We start from the raw sequence: 14,222 nt of genomic DNA on the forward strand, positions 1-14,222 counted from the left end.
ACAATGCTTATTCAATCCTGTGTTCAATTTAAGATGTCTAACTTGATATTGTCGAGACATTTTCATCAGTTATTTATTTTGAAAATTACTTAACAGCTGGCTTTCATCAAAATTCTATTTCAATTAAAAAGGCACTACATATTTTTTTACTTGGTGATTGGAAGTGGCATCACTCATTCCCCTCTGAGATCTTTCAGAGTAGGGATGCATTTCATGTCCATCATGCAGTTTACAGAGCTTCCAATTATAAAAGTGAATCTAAAGGAGTTACAGAATCAACAAACACGGTTTTGCCATTTGGGATTTTCATAATTGGAGTGACATGTAGAATGATGACAGTATGCTGCAACTTTGAATTATCTTGTTACACATTTATTCCAACACCTTTCAATATATTGTATAAATTTGATAAATTTTTGCTCTTTTCCAGGTATGTTAATTATGATAGAAACTTTACAATCAGCTGTCAAAAAACTAATTGAAAATGATAGCCAGGGGGATCCCTGAGTGACTCAGCGGTTTAGCACCTGCTTTCAGCCCAGGGTATGATCCTGGAGTCCCAGGATCGAGTCCCACATCAGGCTCCCTGCATGACGCCTGCTTCTCCCTCTGCCTGTGTCTCTGCCTCTCTTTCTGTGTGTCTCTCATGAATAAATAAATAAAATCTTTAAAAAAAGAAAAAAGAAAAAAAAAGAAAATGATAGCCAATTGGTATATAAAATTTAGAAAAATCATTCTCCTGTGTTTTAGAATTAATACAGAAAGGATAAGTTGACCCATTAGCTTTATAGTAATATAAAACTCAGCAAACCTACTTCTCCTTTCCAACCTGATATAATAGAAACATAATTATACTATCTACAGAGGAATATCATATATGTGGCCTTTGGAAAGTCACAGAAGTGGTAGAGAGGAAATATCTGTTCACAAATATTTTATTGCACAATCTATGTGAGAGTCCTTCATAACAAAATTTTTATCTTTGGCTCTAGAAATGGGAGTAGCCAAAGAACAGAAACAGGAAAAAAAAAAAACAGGAAAATCTTTTCTGGGTAGTGTCTAGATTGTTGATTCAAAAAGCTAAGTTGTGGGACACCTGGGTGGCTCAGTGGTTGAGCGTCTGCCTTTGGCTCAGGTTGTGATTCTGGCATCCTGGGATCGAGTTCCACACTGGGCTCCCTGCAGGGAGCCTGCTTCTTCCTCTGTTTATGTCTCTGCCTCTCTTTGTATGTCTCTGATGAATAAATAAAAATTTAAAAATCTTTTAAAAACCTATGATATATGCTTTTTTAAAAAAGATTTTATTTATTTATTATAAAGATCGAGAGAGAAAGAGAGAGAAAGCAGGAAAGGAGCAGAGGGAGAGAAACAAGCAGACTCCATGCTGAGCATGGAGCCTGACACCAGGCTCAATTACATGACCCTGAGATCACGACCCGAACCAAAACCAAGAGTCAGACGCTTAACTGACTGAACACCCAGGCACCCCTATGTTGTAATATATTATTAAGCTTCCAGAGAGAAGACTGAAGCTGGCCTTGGACTGTATTACTTCACTATATATTACTCAATATAAACATGAGAGTAGAAAAATATTTGATGCAAATCTACATATTAGAATATTTGGGAGTCAACCAGAGAGATATATAGGCACATTGTGTATGTCCTTGTTCTTCGTCTCCACCAGCGGTTTTCAGTAAGCGAGATTGAAAATGCCTACAGGACTAATGAGCATTCTGGCTCTTCATTACTTTCAACCCATTTATGGACAGAGCCAGTGCTCATGGACTTTTACCAAACCAAGAATACAGTTTTCTGAACGCATTCCTTCACGATGTTTGATATAGTTAGAATCTGTTTTTCTTCAAAGGTTGTTTAACAGGTCCACCAAGTCACAGGCAAAACTCCAACTTCTGACAGAGTGTCTGCCTTTGGACTTTGGCTTCTGTTCCAATTTTTCAGCATGGACTAGTGGGAGAGAACATCTCTGAAGACTTCAAAAAACCATAAAAGTCTTAATAGAAACAACTGCCTTCCATCTACTTCTGAGATTAAGAATCATAGAAGCAGACTGAAAATGAGAACAAAGTGAAGCATCAAACAGCAAAACTGGTCAGCATATAAATAAAAAAATCTGTGCATAAATTATAAACTATAAATTATCATATCAAATGGTAACTATAAAGAACACATATTGTGAGAAAAGTTTTCAGGAGGAGATAAATCTGTAGAACTTGACTACTTTCCAAGGTATTATAAAGATAAGTTATTGACTAAAAGAGCATAGAACTGACTAGAATCCATTTGTCTTTGTTTAAATACTTTTCTTCCTGATATGTCTTTCAAATTGGAAATAAAAATCTCTGGAAATATAGATAAAATCTAGCTTCTGACTGAGATGTACTTAATTTAGATATACCCTAGCTTTTACTAAAAAATGTCAATCTGTCCTTTTCAACCATGTACACATTGGTTAAGTAAAGAGAAAAGATATGCCCGAATATGTTACTAAGGAAATACCTTGACCCATTAATAAACTTGCATTCTTTAGGTTTTATTTTGTTTGTTTTTTGTTTTTTGTTTTTTTTGGTATATAATGACTTGCTGCAATTTTTAAGCTAATGTCCTCTAATTGGCAAAAACTACTATTGTCAATCTCACTTTCTGTTCTTCCTTGATTAAAACCTATGCAGGTGGGGTGCCTCGGTGGGTAAGTGACCGACTCATGATTTCAGCTCAAGTCTTAATCTTAGGGTTGTGAGTTCGAGCCCCATAAGGGGTTCCACACTCAGTATGGAGACTGCTTGACATTCCCTCTCCCTCTGCCCCTCCTTTCCCCACCCTGCTTGTGCACACACACACGTTCATGCACAAGCACTCTCTCTCTCTCTTTCTCTCAAATAAATAATTTTTTTAAAAAAATCTTTAAATGTATCTTTTTTAAACTTATGAATGAAGAAGAAATATAAAGCATCTTCTAAAACTTTGCTTAGTCATACTTATAGTAAACACTTATAAAATAGCTACCAAGTGCCAATACTGTTCTGAATAGTTTAACCTTCAAATCAATGTATGCGGCAGTTACTATTGTGTTTCCAATTCTACAAATGAAGGACCTAAGACATAGAGAATTTAAGTAACTTCCCAAGTATCATAAAGTTAATTTTGTGGTTGAGCCAGAATTTGAAGCTAGGCATATTAGAAAATTCTGTTTCTGCCAATATAGGTCCATCATCATAAATATCTAGATGTCAATATCTGGATTACCTGTAGATGAAATTTAAAAACAGATTAGATAACTTTTAATGACATTCTAACCATAATACTCCTGAGATCAATACACTTTTGCTATTTTTTTCATATGGTTAAAAAAACATCTCAGATAAATGGGCTTGGGTGGTAAAGTAGACATTTTGAAGACTACAGTATTTTCCCAATGTTCTCCTTTATTCAGTATCTTTTTCCTTCAATTTGGTTTTCAACTAATACCAGAATTGGCTACTTAGAACATATCTTGATCACGCCATTCCCTTTTTAAAATTTCCCATTTCCCTTCACTTTGGACATGATGAAATTTAACTATTTATCTTGGACAGTAGTGCCTTCACGAGCCTTGGTCCTAAATCAATATCTTCTATTGCTCTCTTTTTCTTTGTTCATGTTGTTCTCTCTGCCAAAACTTCCATTATCCATCTCCTCCCCACTCTACCCTCCACTGTCTTTGTGCTTTGCATAGTCTCTACTTCCGTCTTTCTCTTTCTCTATGTGTCTTTCCCTCTCTCTATCATATACACATACACATTTCTTCTCTAAGAATTAATTTTACAATTTTCCATCTGCAGTCTCATGACACACGAAGTCTCCCTGTATTAAGACACATTATCTTCTCTTGGAGTTATTTGTTTATGTATCTTATTCCCACAACTAAGAATGACCTCCCTGGAGTCTAGAGCTGGATTATTTATCTTTCTATACCTACCACCCAGGGTTTTGTATATAGGAGATGCTTAATCAATGTAGTTGCATGAAATTGAACTGAACTGAGTCTAATTGGACTGAAGAATGTTTATTCCAAGTACATGAGAGAATTAGACACGATGCACAGCTCTGATATTTGAATTTGTTCTAACAAAAAATGACTTCAGCATGGACTAGTGGGAGAGAACTACTCCTTTGCATCTTGCACAGCACCTATCAGTGTTTGACACAAAGGTAGTGTCTAATACACTTTGAGTGATTAAGTAAATCCATCTGAGTTATCCAGTATTTATAACAGAGTTGGGAATAAAACCTCTTTCTTAATTATGGCAGCCTTGAGAGGCATCACATGGAGTTCACATGGACTTTGGGGCTAAGCTGCTGGGGTTTAAATCCTTGTTCCTTTACTTACCACTTGTGCGACCTCAAACAAGTTAAACAAGTGCCTTACTTTCTCATCTGTAGGATAAAAACATTAGTGAAAACTTAATGGAATCATTGGTAGAAATTAAATGAGTAGATATGTGTAAAGTGCTTAAAAGTATGCCTACCATATTTGTCATCTTGGCAAAAGTATTAGCTAAGGTTATTATTTGTCATGACTTCCATATTTTTCCTATACTGACTACATACTCTACGTACCCTACATATTCTACATCTACTGCAAGACTCTTTCAAGAAAATGATAGTAGTTTTCCCACATAAGAAAATGCCAAGATAACCATAGTTACCCACATACTGTGTTTTTCTTTCATAAACTTGAAAGAAATTTCAAACATATATTTCTTCATCCCTACAATGTTCCTAGAATATGTTTTGTTTTCCTTGTTCTCTGTAGTTTTGCACTATTTATTTGTTATTTATTATGTATTATTTTTCTGCTGAGAAAAAACACCATACACAAACCTCATACACAAAGGTCTGTTTCTCCAAATCAAAAACAATATGATATTCTAACTCTCTGAAGAAAGTCCATGGTATTTTGATAGGGATTGCATTAAACGTATAAATTGCCCTGGGTAACATTGACATTTTTACAATATTAATTCTGCCAATCCATGAGCATGGAATATTTTTCCATCTCTTTGTGTCTTCCTCAATTTCTTTCAGAAGTGTTCTATAGTTTTTAGGGTATAGATCTTTTACCTCTTTGGTTAGGTTTATTCCTAGGTATCTTATGCTTTTGGGTGCAATTGTAAATGGGATTGACTCCTTAATTTCTCTTTCTTCAGTCTCATTGTTAGTGTATAGAAATGCCACTGATTTCTGGGCATTGATTTTGTATCCTGCCACGCTACCAAATTGCTGTATGAGTTCTAGCAATCTTGGGGTGGAGGCTTTTGGGTTTTCTATGTAGAGTATCATGTCATCGGTGAAGAGGGAGAGTTTGACTTCTTCTTTGCCAATTTGAATGCCTTTAATGTCTTTTTGTTGTCTGATTGCTGAGGCGAGGACTTCCAGAACTATGTTGAACAGCAGTGGTGAGAGTGGACATCCCTGTCTTGTTCCTGGTCTTAGGGGAAAGGCTCCCAGTGCTTCCCCATTGAGAATGATATTTGCTGTGGGCTTTTCGTAAATGGCTTTTAAGATGTCGAGGAAAGTTCCCTCTATCCCAACACTCTGAAGGGTTTTGATCAGGAATGGATGCTGTATTTTGTCAAATGCTTTCTCTGCATCTAATGAGAGTATCATATGGTTCTTGGTTTTTCTCTTGCTGATATGATGAATCACATTGATGGTTTTACAAGTGTTGAACCAGCCTTGTGTCCCGGGGATAAATCCTACTTGGTCATGGTGGATAATTTTCTTAATGTGTTGTTGCATCCTATTGGCTAGTATCTTGTTGAGAATTTTTGCATCCATGTTCATCAGGGATATTGGTCTGTAATTCTCCTTTTTGGTGGGGTCTTTGTCTGGTTTCGGAATTAAGGTGATGCTGGCCTCATAGAACGAATTTGGAAGTACTCCATCTCTTTCTATCTTTCCAAACAGCTTTAGTAGAATAGGTATGATTTCTTCTTTAAACGTTTGATAGAATTCCCCTGGGAAGCCATCTGGCCCTGGACTCTTGTGTCTTGTGTCTTGACTGCTTCAATTTCCTCTCTGGTTATTGGCCTGTTCAGGTTTTCTATTTCTTCCTGCTCCAGTTTTGGTAGTTTGTGGGTGGAATCAGAAAAGACCCCGAATAGCCAGGGGAATTTTAAAAAAGAAAACCATAGCTGGGGGCATCACAATGCCAGATTTCAGGCTGTACTACAAAGCTGTGGTCATCAAGACAGTGTGGTACTGGCACAAAAACAGACACATAGATCAATGGAACAGAATAGAGAACCCAGAAGTGGACCCTGAAATGTACGGTCATCTAATATTCAATAAAGGAGGAAAGACTATCCATTGGAAGAAAGACAGTCTCTTCAATAAATGGTGCTGGGAAAATTGGACATCCACATGCAGAAGAATGAAACTGGACCACTCTCTTTCACCATACACAAAGATAAACTCAAAATGGATGAGAGATCTAAATGTGAGACAAGATTCCATCAAAATCCTAGAGGAGAACACAGGCAACACCCTTTTTGAACTTGGCCACAGTAACTTCTTGCAAGATACATCCACAAAGGCAAAAGAAACAAAAGCAAAAATGAACTATTGGGACTTTATCAAGATAAGAAGCTTTTGCACAGCAAAGGATACAGTCAACAAAACTAAAAGACAACCTACAGAATGGGAGAAGATATTTGCAAATGACATATCAGATAAAGGGCTAGTTTCCAAAATCTATAAAGAACTTATTAAACTCAACACCAAAGAAACAAACAATCCAATCATGAAATGGGCAAAAGACATGAAGAGAAATCTCACAGAGGAAGACATGGACATGGCCAACAAGCACATGAGAAAATGCTCTGCATCACTTGCCATCAGGGAAATACAAATCAAAACCACAATGAGATACCACCTCACACCAGTGAGAATGGGGAAAATTAACAAGGCAGGAAACCACAAATGTTGGAGAGGATGCGGAGAAAAGGGAACCCTCTTACACTGTTGGTGGGAATGTGAACTGGTGCAGCCACTCTGGAAAACTGCGTGGAGGTTCCTCAAAGAGTTAAAAATAGACCTGCCCTACGACCCAGCAATTGCACTGTTGGGGATTTACCCCAAAGATTCAGATGCAATGAAACGTCGGGACACCTGCACCCCGATGTTTCTATCAGCAATGGCCACAATAGCCAAACTGTGGAAGGAGCCTCGGTGTCCATCGAAAGATGAATGGATAAAGAAGCTGTGGTTTATGTATACAATGGAATATTCCTCAGCAATTAGAAACGACAAATACCCACCATTTGCTTCAACGTGGATGGAACTGGAGGGTATTATGCTGAGTGAAATAAGTCAATTGGAGAAGGACAAACAGTGTATGTTCTCATTCATTTGGGGAATATGAATAATAGTGAAAGGGAATATAAAGGAAGGGAAAAGAAATGTTGGGAAATATCAGGAAGGGAGACAGAACATAAAGACTCCTAACTCGGGGAAATGAACTAGGGGTGGTGGAAGGGGAGGAGGGCGGGTGTTGGAGGGGAATGGGTGACGGGCACTGAGGTGGACACTTGATGGGATGAGCACTGGGTGTTTTTCTGTATGTTGGTAAATTGAACACCAATAAAAGTTAATTTAAAAAAAAAACAATATGATATTGAACTAAATAAATGAGAAAAAAAAGGTAGAAATTTAATGAAGTTGTATTGAATGATTAATGGTAATTTACTATTTATCATAAAAATGTTTGTTCAATAGTAGCAATATTTCATTTCCATCATTGTTAGTGTTTCTTCATAATGAGATATTAAACTATTGAACTTCTCACAAAGAGTACTTTCCACTTCCTGTATTTCCAAAACATTTCTACTAGACACAGATACTAACCTATAGTTCTCTTTCTCACTTCACTTTTGCTTGTTTGAACTTTTATGAATTTTCTTTCATTTCCTGACAGGATTGCTTTTCTTTCCTGGTGCAATAAGATTTTCATTATAGTTTTTGGATGGACACTTGTGACATAAAACCAAACCCAAAAGATTCATCACATATCCAAACAAATCTGACTTTCTCAACTTTCACTTTTAGCTTCTACACAAAAAAACAGCTTTGGATTTATTTCTTTGCAAGCACTTGAATATGAATTGAGATTATAGATTAAAAAGGCAGTGTATGTGAGCTATTTATATTAACATGGCTTTCTTTTAAAAAATTTCTTTATTTAAAACACATTTACCTAATCATCTCTTTCAGATTGTTTTAGTGTTTTGAGTGTTGTGGCATTAATTTATCTGTTTGCTACATCTGCTGATTCTTCCTCAAGGTGATTTTCTTGTGAAGTTTGCAATCTATTGGAGGGTACTTATTTTTAGTTTGGTTTTAAAATTCCTGCTAGAGTCCAGAATGCCCTGGGTTATGAAATGATGGCTCGTGGCTTTCTATTGCTGGGGATTCAAGGGATGTCAGTGATTTGAGACTGGGTCTTAAGGTTAAATTCCCATATCATGTTATCTGCACCACCCAGGTAGTACAAATTTAGATCCTACATCAGCAATGATTCAGACCTAGCATTTTAATTTTTCAGAGTGCTTGTTTTTTCCAACACAAGTCCAAGATAAATGGCAAGTTTATTTGTACTTTCCCTGGTTAATTGTTTGGAATTTTTTTTCTAGGCTATGAGTATTGAAAGTCCCTAGAGATTTTATTTTTTATGTAAAACTCTCAGATTAAGATTTCCTCCTTTATTGGTTTTTGCAACCATTTCTTCAGTCTCCTAGTTATAAAAAACCCACCTCAAGTCACTAGGGCCTATATCCTCTCTGAAATGCATGTGCAGTGCATTAGAATCAGGTTTCTATGACCTCTTTCTCTTTGATTCCCTTCGTCCTTTTATTTTTTTAAATAACACCCGATTTCTCTCTTTTTAAAATTTTACCTTCTCCTTATTTTTTAAACCAATCTTTATATATGAAAGTATAATTGTTTGGCTACTCATATATAAGACATTATAGAGAACACCACTAGCCATACACATCTATATTCTTATCCCTGATCTATTTGAAATGGTAAGACCCCTTATAGAAAAGGTATGAGTATATTCCTGACAAATGAAAGGTTACCACACAAAACAATCTTGAGGAAATTCCCCTTAAACTGATCTTTTATGATCTTATAGTGAGTTACCAGTTTAGAGCCCTGGAAATCAGGGAGACAGAAAGTGACTAGAAAAGGGGCACCTGGGTGGCTCAGTTGGTTAAGTATCTGAGTCTTGGTTTCAGCTCAGGTCATGATCTCAGGGTCCTCAGATCAAGCATTATACAGGCTCTGTGTTCTGAGAGGAGTCTGCTTGAGAATTCTCTCTCCCCCCAACCCTCTGCTCACCCCCCACACATGCACTCTCTCTCCCTCTAAAACAAATAAATCAATCTTTAAAAACAAAACAAAAAGAAGAAAGTGACTACAAAAGGCAGGCTTTCTAAATCATACAGTGATCCTCCTCATCATTTGTGAACTCTAGGTCAGCAAATTCTCATACTGTCTAAAAGCTATTTGTAAGCTGAAAATTAATCTCACAGCACTTTCATGATCATCCACAGATATACACAGAATAGAGAGAAATTTGGGTGCCTGTCACATAAGCTCCCAGCTGAGGTTGATAAGGTGGCACTGACTTTTTGTTTCAGCTCTCAGACTACAAACATCCTTTTTGTAGTCTATTCAGTGCCACATTTTTCACATTTTTGTGCTTTCTCTTGGTAATTTTGTTGTTTAAAATGGCCCCCACATGTAGTGCCAAACACTGTCTAGTGTTCCTAAGTGAGAAGGTTGCCATGTGCCTCACGGAGAAAGTATGTGTTAGGTAAGCATTACTCAGGCATGAATTCTAGTGCTGTTGGCCATGAATTCAAGGTTAATGGACCAACAATATAGTAGATCCAGAAAAGAGAAGAGGAAATATGCTCATCCATATGTGAGACTGCTCTGGAAAGTGCTAAGGTAACATCTATAGTTTATGGGGAGAATATAGGGGGAAAAAGCTTTAAAATGGAAAATAAGCCCAATTTGTGGATTTAGGAGATAACCACAGATTAAAAAAAGAAAGAAAGAAAAACAAAACAATACAAAACACGTAGTGGAAAACACTATTGTGAAGCTGAAAGCCAAAGAAACTTATAGCCATGCTTCTCAGGGTTAGAAAAATGTTAAGCCCTTCTCCCTAGTGAGGACCAGTTTGGGCATTTCAAAAGGTAATAGGCATGAAAAACATTATTGCAAGCAAGTCCTTCAGATGAATGGGTTGCAGTAGAATTTTTAAAATATCTGTTAAATATTACACAGGGAAAGGTTATCTGGGAGAGTAGATTTCCAATGCTGATGAGACCAACTTATTTTATAAGGATGTTGGCAAAGGAATCTATAGAACACAAATGGCTTCCGGAGCCCCTGAATATGAATCATTCAAAGTAATAAAATTAATTATTTAATAGAGATATATATTAAATGACACCTAAAACAAAGTTATATATTGACCAATTGGCAGAAATATGACCAGAGGCTCACAGGAACGTGTTCCTATTTCCACTAGGAATAGTGGTGCAGGATGGGCTAATTAAGTGCTCACAGCAACTTTATGAAACATTACTGTGAATAATGAGAACTGACTACAATGCAGATAGTTAATATAAACTTCTATAATAGTTCATAGATAGTAAATCTTTCATTAATTACATTCAAATGGAAATAATATATGTAAGTGTTATGACTGAACCTTAGATTTGAGAAAGATGCCAATCACACAGAACTACCAGGTATCAGGATCCACTTGCTAAAAGCAATGATACTGTTTTCTAAGAGGAATTGGCCATCTATTCAACTTTGCATCTGGTATCTGCCAATCCATTAGATCTCATTCCTCTACCGTCACATACTTTATGAACTGTTGAGATGGTTTAATAACTGCATTTTACTTATATTTCTTTCATAACAGCTATAGAACTTTGTTTTATTTATATACTTCATGTCCACTTTTCATAATAAAACTATAAGCTCCTCAAAGGGTAGGATCCAGGTTCCACCTATTTCAGTATTCTTGTGCCTAACACAGGTTATGGGACATAGCAAGTGTTAAATATTTGTTAAGTGAGATTAATGAATAAGAACAAAAATATAAGTAATAATCTCAGGAAATGTTAATATATGTTCAAAAATCATGATTAGTTCAATTTTAATTTCCTTGTGATTTCCCAGAATTTCGATTATGGATAATGCTGCAGATTATGTTTTAAAAACTTTTAATTATACAAATGATAGATGGATGCATCATTGCAGTCATAAAAATCTAACTACTAAAGTAATGTAATAATGAAAAGTATATAGCCATTTGCCAACCGTCATCTTACTCCTCTCCCCAGACATTTTAATTTGATAAAGATAACTATAGCTAACTATAGTTAGAGGAAGAGTGTATAAGCAAAACACACACAGATAGAGTTTATTTTTTCTTTTAGTGTTTATGATGTATCCCAAATACTGATTTAGAAAGTTTCAGATATACAAAGATATAGTTTTATTTTAAACCACATCCCTCAAAAAAACCCACATATATATTCCCTCTATGCTGTATACTCTGTCTGCAATCTATTCAAACTAAAATGTGTTTGATATTAAGTTTTTCCAATCAGTGAAGACATTATTATGACTATATTTACATGACCTTTGCATTCTCCATTTCCTGTCAAAGTTCTGGGGAATTCATGAGCCTGCCATCTCAATACACTCTTAAATGTTAGCTCCAAAGAAAATGTAATTTTATAACTCAAAAAATCTTCAGATTAGGAGTAAAGGTAGATACTTATCACAACTCGGAAGCTGTCAATGGAGTGCATCCAGAGTTTAAAGAGGCTTAGACAAACCCTGGGGAATATTCATATGTCAAGAACTCCACATCACTGGCAAGCTGAAAGGAGCAGCTTATTCTTGATTTCTCGACTTGGCTTGCAAACCAGTAAAAAGATCATCTGAATTATGGAACTCATGCCAACAAAAGGATGTCACCATCATATTAGACACAAGAACCACACAGAAATAAGGAAACATCCCATGATTCCTTTATACCTGCTCAAAAAATCCAACACATCTTCAATTGCTTATTACTAATAATAAAATAAACACACACTGCTCTAATTTTTTAAAAGCTGGCTTTAGAATGTTCACCATTTTTACTTATTGATCCCCTTCTTCAGATGAATTTAAAAAATTCATTAACCTCTATACTCTCCTATTGTATTCATTGCTATACGGGGTGGGGGTGGGGAAGAAACCTTAAACTAGGTCACTTGGCTTTCTTTCATATTGTTTCCTCCAAGTTCATTTTTATCTCCTAATGGCCAGCATTCTCTTAGATCACAGTTAGACTGAATACATGCAAGCCTCAGCACAACTTTCTGTGTAGTTTTAGACTTCTTTGAGAAAAATAATAGTGCCTGTCCACTGTAGAAAGCTACTCTACTTTCACTCAAAAGCTCTTTTCCAATGAGCCTAAAGCAGATTTCTCCTTGGAGTTGGTGGGTTGGGGGACATTCACCAGTTTTGTAAAAATAACTTCTGCAATAGAGAACAAGATTAGTAATGTGACTATTTCTCTTTTCTAAAACATTTTATTTATTTATTTGAGAGAGAAAGAGCATGAGAGTGGGGCCGGGGGTAGGGGCAGAGGAAGAAGCAGACTCCCCAGTGAGCAGGGAGCCTGATGTTGGAATCTAGAATCCTGGGATCGTGACCTGAGCCAAAGGCGGATAGTTAACCAACTAAGCCACCCAGGTGCCCCAATGTGACTATTTCTTAAACAGAGCTTATTGAATATCAACTTTCTTATGAGTACATGATAAGTAAATAACATGAACACACAAAAAATAGTGAGGATAGTTTCTTCTACTAAAATCATTTCTAATATTGACCTCTCACTGTGCTGGGTGGTACTTAATAAAATAACTAAGTAATTCAGAAATAAGTACCACCAGGGCTTGGGGAAACAGATCATCAGGAATTTAGACTTTCCTTGTATTTAAAAAAAAAAAAGAGGGGGGGGGAGGGATTGTGTAACACCTTGAAAGGATATTAAGAAAGAATAAAATTGATGGAGAGGAGATTGGAGAAAGGCATTGAGAGGCCATGAGAGCCAGGACAGTGAAGATACCATGCCCACTGAGGATGATGAGCAGAACTATACTTGTTGAAGAGGAGAGTTGGTAGAAAGAAGAGAAAAGAAAATATAGTAGATCCAGGAAAAAGGAGAATTATTCAAGAACTTGAATGTGAAATTCTGGCAAACTGCTAAATAAATAAATAAATAATAAATAAATAAACTCATTTATTCACTGTACTCAACATATTTTTTTAATATTCAGCAGGTTGGCAATATGTAGATAAACTATCTCACTAGAATGTGAAAAAATAGAGTGGAACTAAACAGGAAAAACCAGGAGAACAAGGAGAAAAACTATGAATTTAAAAGCAATGGCTAAAACCTGGAGATTTCAGGGTAGTTAAGAAAAGAATATAGACCAGGTTTAAGAAGATGAGTTCAAATCTGAGCAGTTGGAGTGTAGGCTCATGAAATCAGGCCAGAAGATCAAAAGATCAGAATTTAGAGTGTGAATGATAAGGGCATTAGGTGAAAAAGAGAGGTTTACAAGGAGGTATGATGAGGTTTGAGTAACAGACAGGAGTGCCTTTATTGACAAGAAGCCCCCTACTCTGGCTCATAAATTGTCCCAGAGGGCCCTGCACAGCCTCCACCATGGTCAGGCCTGAGCCTTCTCAAGTGTTGAAAATAAGGGACCCCTATGGGGCTGGGGAAGTTCTTAAGCAAGAAACAAGGTAGTTTCCAATCCCAAACATCCAGAAATCTCATGGAATTTTTTGTTATCTATCTACATATTCTGATGTCATATGGACACATTCAGACTTAGAACAAATGCTAACCATGGGAGTCTTGTGCAATTATCTTATTAATAATATTTCCCAGTCCTGTTCCTGAATACTCATGTGGAAATCCCATGACTCCCATGGCCTTCCCTAAATAATGCACTAATTTTTCTTGGAGCTGAAGTTTCCTTATATAATAGACCTGCATTGGCTTCTTGTTTTCTTAGCAAATTGCAGCAAGTCTTTGTTCTTTTCTCTACTCCATACTCCCCCCC

Source organism: Vulpes lagopus, chromosome 9 (assembly GCF_018345385.1).
Source record: "Vulpes lagopus strain Blue_001 chromosome 9, ASM1834538v1, whole genome shotgun sequence".
NCBI classification, from domain to species: Eukaryota; Metazoa; Chordata; class Mammalia; order Carnivora; family Canidae; genus Vulpes; species Vulpes lagopus.